Source organism: Choristoneura fumiferana, chromosome 26 (assembly GCF_025370935.1).
Source record: "Choristoneura fumiferana chromosome 26, NRCan_CFum_1, whole genome shotgun sequence".
NCBI lineage: Eukaryota > Metazoa > Arthropoda > Insecta > Lepidoptera > Tortricidae > Choristoneura > Choristoneura fumiferana.
The window spans coordinates 7,503,658-7,509,657 of NC_133497.1; positions in this window are offsets into that span (position 1 = coordinate 7,503,658).

The following is a 6,000-nucleotide window of genomic DNA, read 5'->3' on the forward strand; positions in this document are numbered from 1 at the left end:
TGCAAGTTAATAATGGTGCCATGCCATTTCACCTCGTTTTTCAATTTTCACATTTATTGGGTATACCGCTCTCCATTATGAGCGACGAATATTTACTTAGGCAAAACATAATAATAAAGCTATACGTTTTTTGATATTTTGATCAAAATGCAAATATGAAACACGAAGCATAAATAGCTGTACTTAATTTGTTTTTCCAACGGGACCCTGAGAACTCAAAAAGGTCGCTGGATTGGAAAGCCCGTTTTTATTCGCCTGCACTTCAGGGCCGTGTTTTTGTCGAGGCGCGTTGTAACTCCACTGGTTGAAAACGATCGCTGCCGGTGAGACGTTGAGAACTCCGGGTCACATAAGTACCAATTATTTCATTGTGTTTAGAAAAAGTACAACTTATTATTGTTCACAAGCGCTTACGGTTAACATTTCAACCAGATTTTAATTAAGGTGTAAGCTTAACATGATAGTAGCTGATAACATAAATACTTAACACAAACAAAATGCGCGAGAGTGGCATGATCAAATAGGCATACCTATATTGGAAACACTGTCTACTTTTTTCCACACGATTTCTCTGCAATTGGAGACAGATTTTTAAAACCCCTAAATATCATTCAGAAATATCTGCATACTGCTACAAAATCAGAGATCAGATATAAAACTGTCGACTCTAGTTGAAAAGATTAAGTAGAGGTGTAATTATGTAGTACTCTACTTGTATTTCAATAACAGTCTAATTTATCACTACTTACTCCCGAACGCCTTTGAAATATGAAATACCTCGGTTCTGGAATTCACAGAATACTTTTGGGGAGGTCTATGGTGCTTTTGTTTGCTAACTTCTCACTGCACTTACTACATTAAAAAAACTAAAGCTAATTTCTCAAGCCACCCCAGAAGTGACCGTTGTGGAGTAACAGCGTAACACAATCAGATATAGTTTTTGTATAAATCTTGCGGAATATTGTTCTATGATTGCGTCACGGTCCGCTAGCTTTTGATTCCACTTTTTGGCCCGTGCTTGTAGCGATTGCTCAATAATATTGAATACGTCTTTATTCCTTCTCGTATAGATTTCAAAACTAATTGAGATTTTTACTACATTATCACATGATAAATACAAATTAATAATAATACAAATAAATAGTACATTGTGTACGAAGGGCGATAATTAAGGGATTACGAACAAGATTCTATTAGAAACCTGGGTCGAAGACGCGCCGCAAGTTCGTAGGTACTGCCCGTATATCATAACTACAATGTTTTTCTTCATTATTGTGAGTAAAAACATAAATATATATTTATAAGACAAAAAATTCTACAAATTGTCAATACCATTTGTTTTTTAGCAGGCTATTTTTGAAGCTAGAAGCAAAACTTTGTTTTTAAGCTAATCCTAATTACAGATAAAGAAACACGTATTTTAACGTTTCCTAAAATTCCACCCCTGAAGCGGTGAAATAGGAGTTCAAAGTTTGTATGAATTTATAATTGATTAGGTTGATTTCAAATTGGAAAATTTGCACCATCAGTCTAAAACAACGTCTGTCTGTATTTGTATTTACATATAAACCCCCGAAAAATCAATTCAAGACACGAAAAAAAAAACTCGCAGAAAGTTAATCTATATTCTATGTTATAATGTATACCTACCCCAAATTAAAGCAAGCAAAGCCGCGGGCAAAAGCTAGTTGGTCTTATAAAACCAATTACTAAAGTTTTAAGCTTTTCCCATTAAAGAATTTCGAAAGATGTAATCACCAGCACCAATATGTATCTGACATTATATAACACTAGTTTTTATACTTATTTGCCATAAAAAAACGTGCATAAGTACTTAATGGGACTCCTGGAAATATAAGTAAGTATAAAAGTATCTTAATTTTTCAATTTGTCACACCGTATAGGACGGAATGTAGAGAGAATTAAAATTAAGATCCAAAAACTTTATTGCTGCGTGATTTGATAAATAGGAAATAAGGTACAAAGGTCATGGAATGTCAGACGTCCGTTATTATCCAGTGTGGCGAGACCTTGTGTTACTAACACTTTCAAAGAAATTGCGGCTCTAGACAATTTGGATTTACCACCGAGCCTAAATTGGCAAAGTAGACCCTTGGTAGCCTGGTAGCGCTGCCAACATAATTACGACGACGGCGAGAAATGGAACTGAAGTATTTACATACTAATGCTAGGGCCATCCATAGACACTAGCGCCAGTTTTGCCACTTAAGCTAAGTTTGTAGCAAAACCGTGAAAGCAAGTTTCAAAAGTTAAACTTGGTTAGACTAAAATAGATTTTATGTTAATGCATTACGTATTAGAACGTGTGAAATTTGGTGTTTTCTATAATGTAATTCGTTAGAGGTCATCTAGAAATGGTCGATTAGGCGACGGCTAAAAATAGAATTCACGCGTTATCATGTTATTTGGCTTTATAAGGTTATTCGCTTATAGAAACCACATAAATATTTCTTACCTCACACATCTTATTTGGTAGTGTTAACGTCGGCTTTTGATTGTTTCTCTAGAATTTAATTCATGTTTTTTTTATGACGCCACGTGCTTGGGTACGGTGGTCTTTAAAATAATGTGTACGAATTCGCCCCGTTCTTAGTGACTCATCCGGTAAGGCTCTGTATGCAATGGAAATAATGGAATACCTTTAATGTTGATGATTGTACCTACTCTATTTTTTTGACGGTACCTAAGTCATACAATAATAAATAACATATCTATTACATGATATTAAGTACTACTGTTTTCAAATATTGTAAACAGACACTTTATAAGAATCATTTAACCCCCTCTCCGCTCCACAGGTATTTTTTTTAACATCGTAACGTCGATACAGGGCACCAATTTTTAAAATCATATCCTAATAAGCATATAATGTAGCTATTGCTTAAAAACTACATATTATCAAACTAAAGTGTCAACTAGGATGATTAAGATCGCTGCTGTCATTTTCTACTAATAAGCACTGCATATTTTTATTTCATATTCAGTAGGTACAACCTTTTACTGGGTACCTACTTTGAAACAGTAAATTCGAGTGACCTGATTTCTAAAATACCGATTTAAAAAAATCATACAGACAGATGGCTTAAAAAAAATTAATGGGGACAGAAATATCCCAAATCTGCCTTTAATTTCGATCAGTCAAAACTGCATTAGTGTACTGTGTAAAAAAATCTAGACAGGAAGATTTTTTTGTTACCTACTCATTGTAGGTGTTCCATTGTCATCCAATCAATTAAATCTAATACCTTTAAGCCATTCTTGTATAACGTATACATTATATTTATGTATATTTCGGGTATCTCGGAAACGGCTGCAACGATTTCGATGAAATTTGGTATGTAGGGGTTTTCGGTGATGACGGTCGGTCTTATCTCAGGGAAAACGCTTAGCCCGAGCAAAGCTCGGTCGTCCAGGTGCTGTCATTAGAACTGGGTTAAATTACTCTTCTACATAAATCACTTTTTTAAATTTTGGTGTTAAAATTAATATAACACCCTTTTATCGACGAGAGGCGTTAAAGATAAAAAAAAAAGTTTTTCCCGCGACTGTACATCGAGGGTGACTGTACTTTTAGGACGAAAGAGAAAGTATGGAAATTTTCCAAAATGACAGCGCGAAAAGCTTGCGGTCACCGACCCCGGCTAGCGGGCCGCTAGGGATGTAGCAATGAATAATCATGGAAACGATTTTGTAATCGATTTTTAATTTTTTTATGACTTTTTTGTGTTTATGAGAATAATGGCGTAAATTGTTGTTTTATTCATGTATATAAATAAAAATGACTAATAACATTTTTTTTTGTTGTGTTCGTTATGACAGGACAAGGTTTGTGCGTAACAAATTAAAAAAAACTGGGAACGGGGGCGGTGCCGCGGGCAACAGCTAGTTTTTAATATAAGTTAGAATAAATAGCAGTGGGACACTATAGGGGCTACTAAAAAAAAATAGCGGTTGGATTGACTTGATATTTGACCCACTTCTAGTGGCCGGATTTACTAGAGCCCACTTCTAGAGGTTGGGTTGATTTGAAATTTGGTACAGTCGCCCAAGTAGTTTACTACTGTTTTATAACAGTTCCCACATCAGAATAAAAACAATAAAACTGATTAATATTTTAAACAGTACAAATAACAGTGAATCTTTGAGTTATAAAGGAATTTCTTGCCCAAATATGCAAATATACATTCAGGAACATATACATATGTAGTGTAGTTTACATGACAATGCAAATAGAGTTTATACAATGAACAAAAAATCTACTTCTACCAAATTAGACGATTTTGTCTATTATCGAAAAATTATCGATAACTTTTATGAGCTTTTTTCCCATCCCTAGGCCGGACTTCTATGGCCGGGGAGCTTTGACTTACACAAAACAGCTTTTAATAAAGACTTTAATAAAATTTTATTTCACTTCAGTTAGTAATTTGCTTGTTTTTGCTTCATACGAGCATCTTGCATATTATTATTAATTTCGATGTAGTTCCGGTCATCGGAGCAGTGACTGCTAGAATAGACTGTCTATCAGTTCATTATATGATGGTGGCAGAGAGAGATGGAAGAAGCGATTTGACCTTTATTCATATGCCTTGATTAAATTAAATGAAAAACTATGTTACATAAAACTATCCTAAACTAGAAACCTAAAACTAAAACAAATTACTTAGGGGCTGTTTCACCATCCATTGATAACGGTTAAATGTGATGCCGTCTCCGTCTATTCAAACAAAACAAATAGAGACGGCATCACATCTAACCGCCAGTTAACACTAATCAATGGATGGTGAAACAGCCTTCTAAAGTAATAATATATAATAGTTACTGAATAGCTAATCTAATTCTTTGTCCGAGGAAGCTGCAGCTCCTCGGTCCCTGAGGCGTCTACTAACCTTTTGGAAGTTTTGGATATGTCTTTGAAAAGCTTTAACGCTCTAGGACCCCACGGACTACGGACCAAGGGTCTCAACACCGAACGGGACAAAGTCGTATTCGGTGCCTTGCCTAGACCCCTTTGGACAATTTTGCTCTTTCAGGCGCTCCAGATGCTAGAAGCGATTGTGATTGCGAGTGCATTAGGCATCACCTACTTAGTCCGCGAAGTCGTCGCTGCGCTCGACAGCCCTAATTTAATTTAAACGGTGCATTGACATTGACCTGCTTGAAGAAACAAAGTACATAATTAAAAATATGTACTTAGAACGAAAATGAAAATGAATAAAAAACGGCCAAGTGCGAGTCGGACTCGCGCATGAAGGGTTCCGTGCCATTATCTATAATGTCGCGGCCGATCGTAAAAATCCCGCCAGATACGAAATTCCTAGCATATGTGAAATGCCGCCATTTTCAATGAATTCTAAGGGACAAATCCAAATCGTTCAAAACTCCCGTTTAGCGATTTGCCTAGTACGTTTAGGCAGATATGATTCCTACATATCATGAAGCCCGCCATTTCATGATTTGGCCAGTTTTAGGCAGATCATGAAATTCGGCATATATGAAGCCGCTATCGTTCTGGCACTATCGCCGGCCGCTGCCGCGGCACGCTCGCTTCGCTTCGCTCGGCTCGTGCGTTCGTGATCAACAATTAATATAACTCCTCGTTCGCTCGGGTACCTAAAGAAATAAATAAATACAACTATGAATACTTTATTTTATCCAAAATACTAACCTCTAATACGGGGCGTCCATGGTTTTTTCAGTGCACGAATTCGTTTGATTCACATAAAGAACGGAGCCTTGTTCAAAAGCTTCTTTTGCACTCTATTTTGAATTCAATCACTAGTTCGGTTGAAGGATCATTTTGTTTGCGAACGCCGACATACCGCGCTAAACAAAACATCAGCTGTTCACTTATAAGCAGCGCCACAGTGGCCAAAAAAAAACTATTTTACGAATTTGCCGTTAATAAGAGCTAGGAATATCGCGAATGCGTTGCTCAATCGATCTGCCCGTATTAATTCTCAAGGCTCATCGTGATTG